Source organism: Eriocheir sinensis, chromosome 17 (genome assembly GCF_024679095.1).
Source record: "Eriocheir sinensis breed Jianghai 21 chromosome 17, ASM2467909v1, whole genome shotgun sequence".
Lineage (NCBI taxonomy): Eukaryota > Metazoa > Arthropoda > Malacostraca > Decapoda > Varunidae > Eriocheir > Eriocheir sinensis.
In genome coordinates this window covers 11,121,052-11,139,184 of record NC_066525.1, presented here as the reverse complement: position 1 = coordinate 11,139,184, position 18,133 = coordinate 11,121,052, and the positions used below count along the sequence as shown (strand labels likewise).

Genomic DNA, 18,133 nt, shown 5'->3' with positions numbered 1-18,133 from the left:
CTCCTTCTCCTCCTCCTCGTCTTCCTCTTAATCCTCTTCATACTCCTCCTCTTTTGTTAATTATTGGAGAAAACGCAATTGAATGAAGAGAAGAAGAAGAGATTAAAAAGAAAAGGCCTAAATGTCGAGGATAAACACGCTTCTTGTATAAAAAGGCGACTGACATAATTATAGTTTTGTACCGGTTGAGGTATTGTGCATCATTGAGACTTTCTTTGTGGCTGAGTAGGGTAGGTGGAGGTGGAGGTTGTGGTGGAGGCTTGTGGTGGGTGCAGGGAAGGGGGAGGAAGGTTGTTACGGTGCTGTAAGGAAAAGTGGAGAAAAAAGCTGAGTGGAATAAGGAGGAGGAGGTGGACGAGGACGAGGAGAACGAGGACTCTGACAAGGAGGAGGAGGAGGAGGAGGAGGAGGAGGAAAACATAACACAAGAACATAAGAACATAAGGAGTCTGCATGAGGCCCGCAGGAGGAGATGTGAATAATGAAGAAGAAGAAGAAGAAGAAATAATGAGAGGAAGAAGATGAAAATGTTGAACGAGAAAAAAAAAAAGGATGAAAAGGAGATGAAAGAGGAGGAAGGGGGAAAACAAAATAAAGGAGGAGAAGAAGGAAAAGAAAACTAAGATAAAGAAGATAAAGGAAAAAAGAGGCAGTATATAAGGAGAAGGCAAAGGAGTGAAGGAGGTGTGGAGGCAAGGGTCGGGCAGGCAGGGGGTGAGCGGCTGGCTGGAGGGTCACGGCGGGCTGCAGGGGCTGAGGGCCTCCCGCCGCGACACTTCTACCCTCCGCCAAGTAATTTCATATATTACGTGGCGGCGGCCGGGCATAATGGTATCATTTATTGCCGGGCGCTGGCCTCTCGGGGCCCCGCTGGCACCGTATCACACGCCATGCCTCACAGGACCCTCAAGACACCCTCCCCCCTGACGGTGCTGCTGCCGCGTCGTGGGAGTGTGGGCGCTGTGAAACGAGTTGACGTGATGTGTATGCTTCTCTCTGCCTGTCTGTCGCCCTTTCAGTCTGTCTGTCTGTCTGTATTTGTCTCAGTTTGTCGATCTATCTGTCTGTCTGTCTGTTTCCGCCTCTTTTTCTCTGTTTCTTTCCGTGTGTGTCTCTGTGTTTTTGTCTCTCTCTCTCTCTCTCTCTCTCTCTCTCTCTCTCTCTCTCTCTCTCTCTCTCTCTCTCTCTCTCTCTCTCTCTCTCTCTCTCTCTCTCTCTCTCTCTCTCTCTCTCTCTCTCTCTCTCTCTCTCTCTCTCACCTGGCCTTTCTCTGCCCTGTGAAGCGCCCTGGGCGGGGTCATACACACAGGTACAGCCCTGCAGCACTGTCTCACAATCAGCAGGTAGGCAATGGTGATATATCGTGGAGTGCCGCACTTTCGCCAAGCCTCCCTCTCTCCCTCCCTACTTCACATCTATGTCTTGCCTGGTTCACACACCATATTTGCTTACCTCAAATGTCCATGTGTATTTTCCATCATTTGTTTATTTTGTCTGATTTTTTTTACCCAAGTTCTTCCAGTTTCTCTCTCTCTCTCTCTCTCTCTCTCTCTCTCTCTCTCTCTCTCTCTCTCTCTCTCTCTCTCTCTCTCTCTCTCTCTCCGACCTGCGTGGAGATAACAAAGCTAATTAGTCCCTTCTCTTCTCCTTACACGCACACGCACACACAGATACACACAAACACACACACACACACACACACACACACACACACACACGACAGACAAGTGTATACGGCCAAATGGCTTCCTAACTTACCGGACTCAATTACAACGTGGATCATTTAAACTAATTAACCAATATCTCCCACCCTGGGGCGCCACCTCTCCTCCTCCTCCTCCTCCTCCTCCTCCTCCTCTCTTTTCTCCTACCGCATCTGGCAGACGTGTATATATCCCGACCTTTCTTCTGCCCTACAGTGCCCCCGTCCCCCCTCGCTCCTGGCTGAGAGGGTAAAAAATGGCTGCAGTAGTTGAAGTCATTTCTACGGTCTCATTAGCCAATTATCCAGGGCCTCCTAAGTGGAAGATATTGCCCCTTACACCGCAATCTTCCGAATTGGCCGTAATTCTGTTTACTTAAGAAACCTTTGTCCATGGGTTTTCTTTTCTGTCTCTTTTGCTATCTTTCTATCGCTACCCCCTTCCCTTTCTCTCTCTCTCTCTCTCGCACACACACACACACACACACACACACACACACACACACACACACACACACACACACACACACACAGGCACAAAACACACATGATGGCGTATTAGTTTCCATCGCAGCGAAGTGAGAGGCGCACATCCCTGTAATCCTATTTACTTAACAGCTTCCAAGATCCTCCGGCGGGGCAGCGTCATTATCTAGCGAGAGAGGGAGTGGAGAGACGGGTAGGCAGGGAGCGAGGGAGGGGGAGTGCGGGCGGACCACTCCCCCTTGAGGGCTGGGTGGTCTAATACGCTACCATTATCGGGTCGTGAAGGAGGTTGCGCTGTGAGAGTAATGGTCATCCTCGTCGTCGGATTCGCCACCTTCCTGATAATGGCGATACACCTCCTGATAGCGCCGTCTGGGAATCAAGGAGAAGCACTACACCTATAATGCACCTGGACGCTCTTTGAGAAACTGACTTTTTTTTCTATCGAGGCGGAGCGGTGTATGTCTGAACGCTTTAAAGAAACGGACTTTTTATTGAGGCTGATCCCTATCCCTATAATGCACCTGGACGCTATTTGAGAAGCTGACTTTTTTCTTCATCGAGGCGGAGCTACGTAGTTCTTAATATATGTCCGAACGCTTTAAGAAACTGACTTTTTCATTGAAGTTGATCCCTATCCCTATGTATACTACCTAAACACTTAAAAACTCTCTTTTCTATGATCTCTTAGTACACTTTGACGCTCTGCTAAGCTCTTTAAATCAAGGAGGAGCTCTTTCCCCTTATAATACACTAAATGCTTAGATATTTTTTTTTACTTCAAGGCGGAGCTCCGTAACTCCTACATAATTATCTTGATACTTAAATATTTGGATGCAGTGTTATATCGTGGTAGTTGTATTGATATTAAGTGCCGATTTGTCCTGGCATTGATGTTTACAGCTTCAAGGCGGTTAAGTAATTCGTACACGGATAGTTTAATAATACATTTGGGCGCTTTGTGAGACTGACTTTTTTTCTTCCATCCAGGTGGGGCTTCGTACCTCCTAAAATTCACCCGACGCTGACTTTTTTCTCCATTTTTTTCACTTGCGGGGGATCGAGGCCACACTTACGGGGTATTAGAGGGAGAATCTTGATCACGAGGGTGTTTATCGAGGGTGAGACACGCAGGTGGGACGCGCAGGTAATGGATTCTAGAAGGGAGGAAGGGGGAGGAAGGCGTTACCGGTGCGGGTTGTTTCACCTTACGTAATGATCATTTTGGTTTCTGTGTAGTTCATTAAGATTTGACTGATGTGGGTTTAGTTTACAGGGTGGGGCGGGGCGGGGTAGGGTAGGGTAGGGTAGGGTAGGGTAGGATAGGGTAGGGTAGGGTAGGGTAGGGCAGGGTAGGATACGGTACGGTAGGCCAGGGTAGGGTAGGGTAGGGTAGGACAGGAAAGGGTAGAGTAAGGTAAGATAGAGTAGGACACAGTAGGGTAGGGTAGGGTAGGATAGGATATGGTATGGCATGATATAGTATGGTATGGTATGGTAAAATAGGGTAGGGTGAGGGTCATTCTTATCTTCCTTGTTATTAGGGGACCATAACTTCACCACGTAATCAATGTGAGGTCTATAAATGAGATATACATATACCATTACATACTCCTGGTGTCCTAAACTTTTGCAGTGCTTTGCATTTTTCAAGTTACAACTGATTGGGAACCCAAGAATCATTTCCTCATGTACGTTCTGCAGACGCTTTCCGTATATTAGATGGAGATGTGTTAGTGGTTGTGGTGTTGATGATGGCACGTGGTCGTGGGTGATGGTGAAAATGGGGATGACATCAGTGGAGGTGGCGGGTGATGATGGCGTTGATGGTTATGACCTGGGTGGGGGTGGGGGTTGCTGGTGTTGATGGTGGTGGTGCCTAACTTGAACTGCTATTGTTGTGACGCCTCGGCCTGTCCATCCCTGCGCCACGGCCCTTCGTCAATCCAACGCCTGTGTGTCGCCGGCAGTAATGTGGCGTCTTTAGGTGTGTTAACCCAGCAAGGGGCGGGAAGAGTGTGTGTGTGTGTGTGTGTGTGTGTGTGTGTTCTAGTGGCGGACGACTCCTGTCGATGTATGTACTACGTCGCTTCGCTTAGACTGGTTCACCGTTGTTTTTTGTTCCCGGGTTAGTTTGGGGCGCAAAAAGCTAGTAGTGATCAACATTTCTGAACTTCTTTAAGTACCTGAAAACTTGAAAACTCATATCAAGTCAATCCGCAGTTGTCTCTTTTCCACCGTAAAGAAGTTGAGTCGCTTGAGTTGTTCCTCGGAAGGTTGCGTCCTCACCGATGTTATCATTTCGGAGGAGGAGGAGGAGGAGGAAGAGAAGGAGGGGGCTGTAGAAGAAGAGGAGGAGGAGGAGTCGTTGCCGCCGCCGCAGCCGTAGACCCCTGCAGAGGCCTCATAAGCTTACCAAAATAGACTCGTAAGCTCTGGCCAAACAAAGTGGGAGGGTCGCGTGGTTAATGAACTAGTAATAAACGATGTGTTGGCGTGCGTGAGTGATCGCCGGCGTCCAGGTGGGAGTGCTATTGAACAATTAGTTTCAATCAGCCTAGGTGTTATTGGATCGTTTCCGAGGGTGATGCCGGGGAGGGAGGGGAGAAGAGAGGCAGGTGAGGTCTATAAGTGGAACGGAGAAGGGGAAGGGGAAGTATAGGCTAACTGGGAAGGTAAGGAGGAAGACGAGAAATAGGAGGACGAGAGGACATGGGATGGTAACGGAGGAAGGAAGAGGGAGAGAAAGTGGTGGAATATAAAAGAAGGAAGAAATGAGAGGAAAAGGGAGGGCTTTGTATGCACATTGAGAGAAAAATGAAGGAAGGGGAATGGAATAATGGAATGGGGAATAGGGAGGCAGGATCTGAAGGCGAAAAAGAGGGAAGTGAAAAGGAATGTTAGAGAGAAAAGGGAGGAAGAGGAACATGACGTAGAGAGCAAACTGAGGTGATCGGAAAGTTGTCAGGGGGTATGTGACAAGGAAGGAGGAGGAGGAGGGAGATGATAATATGGACGGGTGGGAAGAGAGGAATGAGAGGCGTGCCATAGGTCGAATAGGAGAGGAAGGATGTGGGGGGTGTATGGTATGGGTGGAAAGGAAGGGGAGGAATGGGAGAGGCGAGAGGAATGAGATATGAGCCGTAGGCGGGTGGATGGGAAGGATGGAACGAGAAGGGAGTGTGGAGGGGGAGGGGGAAGGTTGAAGAGGGGTAGGGGAAGGTAAGGTAGGTAGGGGAAGGTAAGGTAGGCAGGGTAGGAGGTATTATAGAACGGTTTCACTTTTGGCTGATATAAGAGCCGCGCAGGTGACTTACATGGATGTTAATTAACCTGAGCTCGTTAAGGTGAGTGACGCACGTGTAGGGGAGGAGGGGAATAAGAGAAGGAGGAGGAAGAGGAGGAGGAAGAGGAGGGAGAATAAGGGTAGTGAGGGAAGGGAGATTTAGTAGACGGAGAAGGAAGAAGAGGAGGAGGACAAGGGAGAATATGAGTGATGGGGAAAGGAAAGTGAGGAGGTGGAGGAGGAGCCTGGAAGTTAATGTTGCCTCATCAACTAAACTTTCCTCTTCAGTAACTTTCCTCCGCTTCGTGTGAAACCTCCACTATTGTTTTTCTTCGGTCTTTTCACAATCGTTATACTCTTTTATATTATTTTCTTCCCTGTTCTCTTTCTTTCTAGCTTCAAGTAAACCTTTTAGCTTTGAACCTTTATATTTTACCTATTTTTTTGTTGTATCATACCTTCGCTCTTTCTACACATCCCCTCAACACTATCTTTTTTTAATCTCTTTTTTTTTTCTGTCCTGTTAAAACTCTATTCCCTTGCATTTATTTCGCTTATTATTGCCTCCCTTCCGTCTCCTTTTCCACGCCTAATCTCATTGTTCTTTTTCCAATTCACACTTTACACATTCTCCTTTTTCAACCATCCTCCCTCCTCTTCAGTTTTCTTCTTCCTCTTCCTTTCAAATTTTCATACGATTCCTCTCTTCCTCTTCCACATCATACTCGTAACTGTCCATTCCTTTAATATTTTTCATACATAAGCCTCCTCTTGTACCTATATCCTTACTATCCTTTTCTTTCCTTTACTCCTCGGCATATCCTACCATCTTCCTAGCCTTAAAATATTCATGAATCCCTACTAAATAGCCTCTTTCCTACATATTTTCAGCGTAACTTATTTCTTTTCAATTTACACACTTTTACACGACTTTTTTCCAACTTCTCTTCCCACCACCCACCTGTTCACGCCACACCCATCAATTACCCTTCTCTCCCCTTTCCAAATTATTTCCATCAACAGTTCCTCCCATTCACTACCGCCACTATGCCATGGAAATTGTTTAAGGACTTGTCTACACTAACCATCTCATTCCTTCCTTCCTTCAATTTTTTCTTTTCCATTCCATTCATTATCGCCTGCAATGGCTTACGGACTTTCCACTCAACCTTTTCTTTCCCTCCTTTTACTTTTCCCATTCAGTCTGATTCACTACTGCTGGTCTGCAATGGATCACGGACCATAGACTATACCTTCTTCCTCTTCCCCCGGCCATTCCTTATTATTTATTACCACCAATTTGCAATGGTTCACGGACTTTCCTACTAATCCTTCCTTTCCTTTCATTTAATTTCTTCCTATTCAGTTCACCACTACCGGTCTACAATGGATCACGTACTATAGACTATACCAACCAACCACCTCCTTCTTCTTCTTCCCCCGGCCATTCCTTCCTGTCTAATACCATTAACGTACCACCGGCCTGCAATGGTTCACGAGCTATCCACCTTCCCATCCCCCCGATCTATCCCCCTCCCCTTCCCTACCCCCGAGCTATCCCCTTCCCCTTCCCTACCCCCGAGCTATCCCCTTCCCCTTCTCCCTCCCCCTTCGTCCCCCTCCGTCAGCGCCTCCTACCACAGATACCAGGGATGGAGATGTCCACATTAAGCACGGTGGTCGGTCGGTTGCTCCGCGGGCATCCGAACCGATACTTTTCAACAACAAAAACAAGAATGCCAGACACAATGGCCGCCGGATGCCTTAAACACATCTCTCTGCTAGAATGGACTTGAAAAATACAGAGATTAGCTACTCCAGGGGGTGAAAAAAAGGCGCCACCCGGGTGATATTCGTGATATTCGTGCTCTGAATGCTTAAGTTGTAGCCCGGGTGAGGCGAGGCGAGGAGAAGAAGGGGGGGGGGGGGTTATGCTGTGTGTGTGTGTGTGTGTGTGTGTGTGTGTGTGTGTGTGTGTGTGTGTGTGTGTGTGTGTGTGTGTGTGTGTGTGTGACATACAAAACGCCGCTGTATGTTGGGGGAGGTAATGCCGAGGAAGGGGAAGGATGGAGGGAAGATACACACTCTGATCAGTATATAAATGGAGGCAGCACTCTCACGACCCCTTACAGTTAGATGACTACAACCCTGACTACCAAGAACCACCATCCTCCCTCCACACAGCCTCCGCAACACACCAATATGTATGAGACACGCGGAAGACCCATTAACTCTACAAACATTTGCTAAAGAGTTCAGACCACGACCGCTACCATTACACGATGACCTGAACCACCAAGACCTGCCACCGACCGAACTGTCCACCCGATGAACCTTTATCAGAGGGACTCTCCCGACCACAACAGCTTAGCACAATATGGCACGACAACGACTGATCCCCATCCACCATTATAATCCCTTGTCATCAGAACAACTCTCCACAACAAGAGACGTTAAGGGGCTATTACACTGGGCAAATTTTCCGTGGATCTTCAGTCAAACAACGATTTCTGCTAGCTTGGTTTTCCTTTGTTTCTTGTTATTGCTGCAGCTGATCATGGTGAGTAATACCGTCGTCCTTCAGGGAAATCTACCGTAGCTTTGGAATATTGTGGACACGTCAGAAAACCACGGAAATATAAGAACCACGCCAGCGGAAATCGTGGTTTGACTGAAGATCCACGGAAAATTTGCCCAGTGTAATAACCCCTTTACCCCCATAGCCGTTACCTTCCACATCACTACCATCTCGACTTAACACAACCAGCCTTCAATCACACCACAACCACACCTATAACCCAAGCTTCCTTCTACAACATGCACCACAGCCACCACCTTGCCACCACCATAACTGCTTTCTCACCACCACCATAACACCCTATACTGATACTACTAATGCCCCATCAGTAAAGCAGCCTTTCAGAACCACCTCACCCATACCCACGTGTAAGGTTAATGGGTCTCTGTCTACAGGTAGCAAGTAACGTTTACCTGCAGGATTACCATCACTCTAATGCTCTGTTACCTGCCACATCTTGAGTCCCCAGGTGTGTGTTTAGGGGGAAAGGAGTAAGGACTGGAAAATGCTCCCTCACCACCACTATCACCACCTGCATCACCTGCCTCATCTCCCCTTCACCATCGACAGGTAGGTAGACACGTGATGGCAATTTAAGAAGCCTTTATTCAGGAGTCAAAGTAAACACACGTCTGTAAAACTTCATTAGATTAGATATAAAACGTGGCTTTTCCTCGCCTAAGTGATGGTGTGCGTATAGCCTTGCTTGATACCTCGTGGTGTTGCTGGTGGTGGTGAAGACTTGAGTGGTGGTGGTTGGGGTGGTAGTGAAGGCAAATAGTTGTGGTGATGGTGGAAACGGAAGTGGTAGTGGTGTCGCGTTTGTAGTGGTGGTAGTAGTGAAATAAGTGGAGATGATACACATATAATAAAGATGGTCAAGGAGAGCGATGGTGATGACAACTCTCAGCAACGTTGGCTTTCAGTGTAATGGTGAATATGGTGATGACTTTAGATACGTTAAGTGGTGATAGTGGTGGAGGAGTAATGAAAAGAAAAATAGAAATAGAGGAAGAGATGAAAATATAGGAGTTTTTTTTTGGGGGGAGGGGGGGGTGGTTGAAGGCAAATGTGATGAAGATGGTGGTGGTGAGAGTATGCGTGGTGATGGTAGTGGTGGTGGTGGTGGGTGTTGTGGTGATGGTAGTGGTGGTGATGGTGGTGGTGAAGGTGCTCCCTAAGGCCCTAATATTCTTCAAGCGGGAGAGTCATCGATAACCCTTAATCATTAGTCTCTCTCTCTCTCTCTCTCTCTCTCTCTCTCTCTCTCTCTCTCTCTCTCTCTCTCTCTCTCTCTCTAAGATTAAATAATATGACTCAGATGTAAAGAAAGAGAGGAGAGACGAAAAAGAAAATTGTGAGTTAGAAAAAAATTGAAATAAAAAGAAAGGAAAGTAGAAACAAGAGGGAAAACACTGGAAAATAAGAGAGGATGAAGTAGGAATGAAAAATAAAAATGAAAAAAGAAAAAAATAACAGCTTACACCACACAGGTAAATCGGGTGGCGGGAAGAGGGTTTAATGATGCTTCTTCCTCCTCCTCCTTCTCCTCCTCCTCCTCCTCTTCCTCCTTCTCCTCCTCCTCTTCCTCCTTATATATACTCCCCGTGGCGGCGTTCCCAAGGGGCTCATGCTGGTTCCTCTTCTGTCCAGCACAATGGGGCACAAAAGGACTTAATTCGGCATGAAGTGTAATCTGATGAGTGTAAACAGGTGTAGGGATGGAGTGAAGAGGAGGAGGAGGAGGAGGAGGGGGAGGAGGAATAAAGAGGTGGTTAGTATGGTGGTTGGGAGGATAGATAAGGAGGAAAGGAGGCAGGTAAGGTACAGCAGGTGAGAAGAGGTGGAGATGCAAGAAGTTAATAAATGAAGAGGGAAAGATAGAAGGGAATGAGAAGATGAAAGAAAACGAAGGAGGAAGGAAAGGTCGATATAACAGATAAAACGATAACATGATAGATGCTAAGAAGGAATAAGGAAAATAAGGAAGAAAGATTGGAAAAAATGACGGGGAGCAGGAGGAAGGGATGGAATTAAGAAAAAGAGAAAGGGAAGAAGGAAGGAAGGACGGAATAGAGATAAAAAGGAAGGAAGGATGTAAGAAATTGAGGGATAATTAAATAAAGAATGAAAGATGGGGAAGGAAGAAAGGAAGGACGGAAGAAAGAAAGAACGAAAGAACGGAAGGAAGGAAGGAAGGAAGGGAAGAAGGAAAGAAGGAAGGAAGGAAGGGAAGAAGGAAGGAAGGAAGGAAGGAAGGAAGGAAAGGAGGAAGTAAAGAAAGAAGGGAGGAATGAATGAATGAATGAATGAAGAAAGGAATGGAGGGAGGGAGAGAGGGAAGAAAAAAGGAAGGGAAAAAAGGAACGGAGAGAAAAATAATGGATTGAGGGACAGAATGAAAGGAAGAAATAATGGAAGGAAGGAAGGAGAAACGAAACGAACGAACGAAGAAATTAAACTAAAGGAAAGAAGGAATGAGCAAATGAACGAACGAAAAGAAAGAATCACAGAAGCAAGACAAAAAAAAGATAAATGAAGAGGAAGTAGATTGATGGACTTAGATTAAATTGTGGCAGAAGAAAAAAGACCTGTTTGGGCAGGGCAAAATAAAGAAAACATGATAGATGAAACATTGAAATCGCAAAAGTAGGGAATATAAAGGCTGTTTGCTTACACCGAGGCTGCCTGCTTTTGCGATTTAAATAGTTCGTCAGGATCTTCAATGACATGCGTAACATATTAAAGCACTTGCTGCATGTAGGTACGTGCGGTAATGTTTAGTTCACTCTTACCGCAGCAAAATTATGGTCAGTGCAGTTTTTAGAGGAACTGATCGCTTTTGCCTTTAACTACTTCTGAAAAAAAAAAAATCAACAAGCTGCATCGCCTCGCCTTCAATTGACCGTTATTTCTAGTTCTCGATTTGGTTAGGAGCTAAAAATAAACTCCGAGCCATCGACGTTACTTAACATATTGAGGCACCTGTACTTTATTAACCCCTAGTAGTCGTCTTATTCGAAGTAAAAAGATTGAATCACTTGAATCGTTCTTCATACAGCGCGTCGTTGCATTCTAAAAAAAATCAATGTGCTTGCAAGGGGACCAGAACTGCCATGCATATTCTTAGTGAGGTCTTAGCAACGAGTTATATAAACAGTTTCCAGGGTCTTACAATCGAAGTTCCTCGCTATAAACCCGAAAATATTATTAGTTTATTTGCATGTAGACCCACAGAGCTCCTTTGTAGTATACGTGCGGTCACTGCTAAGAGTGACCCAAAAATCCGTTTCCTCATGTATATAGGTCGTAAACAGGTATGTATATATGCATACTGTAAATGCTTCCCATGCAGTTGGAGAAGGAGGAAGAGGAGCGATAAGCATGTTGAAAAAAAAAAAAGATGGAACAGAGGAAGAAAGATGAAGAAAAGGCGATGGAGTAGAAGATTGGAGCGGGGGCAGCAGTGGCAGTGGTAGTGGTTGATGATGGTGCTGGTGGTGGCAGTGGAGGGAGTCGTGGTAGCGTCAAGTGGGGGTCGGATTCCTGCCTACTTTTCCCTTCATTCCGTCGTGGGGAGGTGAAATATTACCGCCACTAATCTTGCCCATCTCCCTTAAAAGAGGACACGAGAGGGATGGGGAAGGCGGACGAGCGATGTGATGGTGTGGCCCTCCTTGGAAGCTGTGTGTGTGGCGTGTTGAGATGAACAGATATGGAGAGATAGAAGGATAAACTGATAGATAGGTTGAGCAAGAGCAAGAGAGCGAGAGCGAGAGCGAGAGCGAGAGAGAGAGAGAGAGAGAGAATCAAGGTGCTAACACTCGGTACATCAGATAACACCACGCCGAGAGGATCAAGATGAGGGATCAGCTGGAGCCACCACCTCCTACACGCCCCGACAGCTATATGCACGCGCCTGGCTTTACCGCTACGTCCTTGTGCTTTATTTATCATCTTATTGCTTTGCCTCTTTTCTCTACCACTTTAACTTTCATCTACGGGTTTTTCGGTTTACATTTCTTTTCGTAATCATTTCCTCCCTCCCACACCTCCCCTCTTCTCTCTCTCTCTCTCTCTCTCTCTCTCTCTCTCTCTCTCTCTCTCTCTCTCTCTCTCTCTCTCTCTCTCTCTCTCTCTCTCTCTCACGCACACACACACGCGCACACACACACACCTCCTCTCCCCTCCGACACAATGTATATAATCTATAGCAAAACAACCCATTTTTTTCTTGCTTTTCATCTTTCCAATCCCTTTAATCCCTCTGCTCTTACTCCTATATATTCCTCCTTCCTTCTTTCTTTTCTTATATAGCTCCTTTCCACTCCCATGAATCCTCCTCCTCCTCTTCCTCCAAGTTCTATTCCTCCTCCCTTTCTTCCATATCTCACAAACCTTCTCCGTGTCCACTCGGGTCCTCCGCCACTTACACTGTCTTTGTTGTCGCTACTTTATGGAGTCACCGATGCGATGGGCGAGTGTGATTGTTACGTGATTTAGCGGGGTAGCACGTCCTCCTCCCCTTCTCCTGCACCTCTGCCATCTACCAGCGCCCTGTGAGCCCTCTTCCTCCCTCCACTTTTCTCCTTTTGCCTTTCTTCATCGTTTTCTTCACCTTTTCCGTGCTTCTCTCCTTCTTTCTCTCCCTCTCCTCCTCTTTGGTTCACAACCCATCAGAAACGGCTTTACAGGGTACACATAACAAGCCAAAGCAGCGGCAGGGAAGGGCATGAACCGTACATACAAGCACCTCGTAACTCTCTCTCTTTTCTGGGCGAGCTGCAACCTGGACGCGTGTATTTATTAAGGGTTTGTAAGCATTGGGCGGCCTAGTATGCTACAGTCATTGACATTTAAAATATTGCTTCTTACGGTAACTGAAGATAAATGAAAGACTTGTATATATTATTAAAATGAATTAGCAGCTGAACATAGTCTTTACCCTTTCCACACACACACACAAAAAATACTTAGTTAACCTAATCATGCTGTTTTTAATTTCCACTCTTACTGAATGAAGTTACAAGGCAGTACACTAACAGGAAAAGTCTAGTGAGCGATTTCAGTCTTCCTCAGCGGCTACTATTATCACGTTCATGGCAGAGGTATTTATGGCAACGTGTGAGGGGGGCGAGGTTGTGCACGTGGGTGTTTTTTTATTGGGGACGCGGAGGCAGAGTCGACGCTGCCGCTGCCGACACCACCAGCAGGAACACCACTACGTTGGCAAGACTTGTTCGTCATTATATGATCTCACAGGTTGCTCCGGTTGAAAAAGGGATTATGGGGTGATTAGATACGAGGTGGAGATAAGGGGAAGGGAGAGGTTGGTGTCTGCACTGAGCTTTGTTAGGAGTGGCTGATTTTAGAAGAGCTGCGGCGGCTATCCTGGAGGGCGCCGCGTACGTCTTTAGCTTATTTATGTGGGTGGCAATAATTAACAGATTTTGTTCAATAATTTACCACCGGCGAATAATCTGACAGTTTTCCAACTTGTCATACTTAGGCGTTTATAATTGTCGGAACGTAATGATTGTGCGCAGAGAGTTGGTAGTTTTTACGCACTAAAACACGGGGACATCCAACAATAAATCTGCATTTGTTTAACTGCTCTACGTGGGGCGACACCGCAGTCTGACATTTTTACAACGTCCTCCTGCACAAATGGAGTATAATCGCATTAAGGAAGAAAAACAAGGGCTTGGCATAGATTGGGCACTGCAGCCACGACCGCTTTACCTCTGTGTCCTGCAGGTGGCAAGCGAGCGAAAGGTGCTCAGCGTGCCGCCTCGGGGTGCCGCTGCGACAATAATCAACGAACAAGGAATGCTGCACCCCGCTGGAAGGAAGGAAGGAAGGAAGGAGGCCGCGATGAGGAAAATCACATCCCTACAAAACCCACAGTAACAACTTAATGGGTATACGGGACGCAAGACTCTCCAAGAAAAGAATGGAAATGTACAGATTTGCGACAAGAACGTTTGACAAGCAGAGCTAATTGCCTTTAACTGCAACGAACAATTCAATTACCTTTACAGTCCCTTTCCCCTCCTTGGTTCATAAGGCAAACTAATATTAAGATTACACAATTACTTTTTCCAGGTCTTCATAGTTACTCCTATGTGGACAATCTGGCACTGTATAAACATTAACTCCGTGCTGTGTTGGGTGCATGCCTGGATTAAGGCGGACAAGACAAGTCCGTTTTGTTTGAATATTCCAAGGTCCTGTGCACATGTACGGCCATCCCTGAGTGGTGGTGATTGGGATTATACGCCGCGTCTTGCCGCTTTATGACTCAATTTCTCAAATCGGCGACTGTCTATTGCAAGTTTGATGAAATTTACTTTCGAAGAGAATGGAACCTGGACGATGAATCTTAAACGAGGCAAAAAAGGCGAATGAGTTACAGCGCGCCGAGGTCTGGTCAGCCTTGCACATCTTTGGAAGCGCCATCCTGCCGGCGATATGGAGTATAAATCCTAATCAAAGCGACGATGATTCCTGATGTCCAAGTAATCGTAGTTTTTTAAATAGCTGATGACTATTCTGATTATCTAAAGCTCCGTGGCAGACAACAATGGCTGGCTGCAGCTTTAGGGAACGATATTAACATACTTTCCTTAAATGTGTGGCTACTTTTTTTGAACTGGTGTCCTTGAAACTATAATATGGCAAACTGTTTATCTATCAACCAATCTTTGACCTCCTTTTTCTTTACACAATAGTAATCCTAGTGTTTTCATTACTTCATAACATAGCGCATCACCTTATTTACACAAAAGTCAGAGAAGCCAACTCAACTGAATATTCAGACCACCTTAAAGTCACGAGTCAGCAGGACATATATAATAAGTATGGTATACCTCACGATTAGTGCGTGCCATTCTAAATACTGATAATAACAAGGAAAAACACATCTAAACGCGGCATGAAAACGAACTAGTCTCAAGATAAGGATTCCTTTGTTTAGTTTGACAAAGGTTCCTCTTCATACCACAACGTAGGGTTTGTTACATTTCTAATGGGGACGTATTACCTAAAATTACCAGTCAACTGCACATCATTACTCACCATCACTGCTTGCAGCGGATGTGTCTGGCAGTCTGCAGCGCAGCGCCTCGTCTGAGGAGCAGTGGGAGTTCTGACCGTTATGACGCCCCTAGATATCTTCAGAAGGGTTGGGAGGCACTTATTATTATCAGGTTCATCTCTTTGCACTGATATACTCGGTCTGTATAGGAAGGAAGAGCATGAATTATGAATAATGAAAATTAATAAAGATATGGATAAACAAATAAACTAGACCGCCTGGCAAATACTTCCCAATAAAAGGGTAAATCTTAAGAATAGCGGCTCCTAGTGGGTGCGCATTTAGGGCACGGTGTGGTGGTAGTTACGACATTTCTAGCACGTACGACGGGGTTTTGACATGCGGACAGGCGTGTTTCACAAGAGGTGTATATTTCCACGCTGGCCTCACGATTTCTTCTAAGTCGATGGGCGATGAGACTGCGTGCTCCGGGGTGAAGAAATGGAAGAGCCCGCGCGAAAAAAATACGCCCCTTGTGACATAAACACGCCTGTCCGCTTGTCAAAACCCCGTTGTACGTGCTAGAAATGTAATTACCATCACACCGTCCCCTAAACGCGCACCTGCTAGGAACCGCTATTCGTAAGATTTACCATATCAACCAGTATCGATTGCACGTGCGTCTCTGTATTCAATAGAAAAAAGAGCTAAGCCAGAACATTTCTTTGTTTATTCGCCACACTCTCATCCTAATGAACAATGGTTCACCAAACATGCCGCCCGTTTTGCTTTCTACGAACCCTCACGACCCTCTACTTTAGCTTTTTGCCATAAAGGAAAATATAGTCACTATAATGATATTATAAAGACACATATCAACGCTCATTCATACCAAATAATACAGTCATACAGCACACTAGTCACATACCACACCATACACATAGTATTTAGGTTACACATTACTCACCCATTAACACAATCACACCTAACTACAACAAATATTTAAAACAAATATATAATATGCTTTCAAATAGTGAGTATTAGCATATCGACAGCAAGAGGAAAACTATATATTTACAAGAAAAAAAAAAAATCGGTTTATTATAAAATACAGGTGAATACAAGGAAGGATCGGTGGCAGGAGTGTTGTGAACAATGCCTCTGGTCACTTACTAGTTTGTGCCAGCGAGGGATGGCTGAGATATACAAGGCTCGAAAGGAATTGAAATATAAAGCGACTTGCGGTGAATGATTGACCAGCGTGCACGAATGTGAAGAGTTCAAACAGGTATTCTTTGGGAAGCTTCGTTATACTTATTTTGACCCAAAATGGACATTGTAGTACATGGCTTCACGCCTCCCCTTCATCCGCCTCACCCCTAATTTGGCGAACCACTGCTCCACAAACCTGACTCAGTTTGCTTCCCACCCCCCCCTCTCTCTCTCTCTCTCTCTCTCTCTCTCTCTCTCTCTCTCTCTCTCTCTCTCTCTCTCTCTCTCTCTCACACACACACACACACACACACACACACGAGACAGCTCGATAAAAAACAATATACAGAAAAAAGTCACCTAATAACGCATACTACTAGAAAAAGGTGGGTACAGAATAAAAAAAGGTAAACAAGGATAAGCAGCGTATATGTACGATATGATAGATCATAATAACGGTGTGGCAGCTAAAATAATCACCATTTACATCCTCCCCCCCCCCACCCCACCCCCCCGAAATGTTCATCATTAGATTTGCTACATTTTCATCTCAATTCTACGACGTCAGAAACTATAGTAACACAGCTTTGTATATAGTGTAAGACAGTGAATCAAAACTTCATGTTATCAGTACAACGAAGGCACTGAGGTGAGAGGAGACGAGCACGCAAACATCATAACGACCGTTCACGCGTCTCTTCCCCATCCCTGAAACTCGTTACTTTCATCTCCTTTTCTAATGATTACTACTTCATCTTGACATTTTGGAAATTATGGTATTCTAATATGTTTGAAATACGTGAAAAGCACTTTTGTGAACGTTTCGAGACATGAATAACGTACGACGAACAAGCAGAAACAAACAAGAGCAGGTGAGGCAAGGGACGCACACAGTGTTGCCGCCCAGAGATCAATGTCGAGAAATGTCACCTTGATTTCCTGAACAAAACTAGTAAAGCGCAGAAAACCGGAACAATGTAAAAGCAGCAGCGTACGATTTCACTAATTTGGTCTCCGAGGACAGGGGCTCCAGGCTGGGCTATAGGGAACTCATTTAAAATTATCTCTCGTAATCTAAACTATCACGTACAAGCATCCAACTCTCTAGCTGTAATCGAAGAAACGTCGTAAGGTATTAACATCACAGAGTTACATGTCTTCACCTCTGCCTCTGAAATGAATTAGGTCACTTGTAATGTCGAGATATTTACTCACATTCACCACGTTCACCCTCCCCCACGGTGGTCGCCTCCTGACTGATGAACTGCAGCGGCTCAGCCAATCAGCGCCGCCCTGCTTCCCATTCTCCCATTTACTGAAACAAATGAAGAACGTTCGGCCTTATTCACTTTACGACCCCTGAATATAATGAGATCCAGCATATACTATTGCAACAGACACCTGTGAAATGCCGGAATTTTCTCTTTTCTACACTCCAACACGATCTCTGCGTGTAACGAAACACACGAGAAATTAATCCAGACAAGGAAAGGTTTGCCGGCGTCGGGGATCGAACCCGCGACCAGCGCAACGGGAGAGCCACTCCTTTACCAGTCGGCCAAAGAGTATTTATTTTTATTTTTTTATTTTTTATAAAGGGAGTGAAGAAAAAAACAAAGAAAGCTAGCTAAAGAGAAAGTTGGTGGGAAGAGAAGGGGTGAAAGAAAGGGATGAGAAAGAAAGGATGTGGGCTTGACCACAATGCTATTTTTATTTCTTTATTATTTAATTATTTATTTATTTATTTATTTATTTTATTATTATTGTTTTTTTCCAGTTAAGCACTCAGCCGCTCACCCCCCCCCACACACCCACCCACATTCACTCCCACAA

General features: G+C 45.5%; 1 long non-coding RNA gene across 1 annotated transcript in view; it reads right to left on the bottom strand.

The window, feature by feature from the left end:
- The window catches only part of LOC126999947 (uncharacterized), a 36,463-nt gene extending 18,885 nt beyond the window's left edge, over positions 1-17,578 (bottom strand). The window contains exons 1-2 of the long non-coding RNA XR_007753672.1: positions 17,516-17,578; positions 15,130-15,289 (exon numbers count right to left, since the gene is read on the bottom strand). This is a non-coding gene — a long non-coding RNA (uncharacterized LOC126999947). The remainder of the gene's footprint in view (positions 1-15,129; positions 15,290-17,515) is intronic.
- Positions 17,579-18,133: the final 555 nt, after the last annotated feature.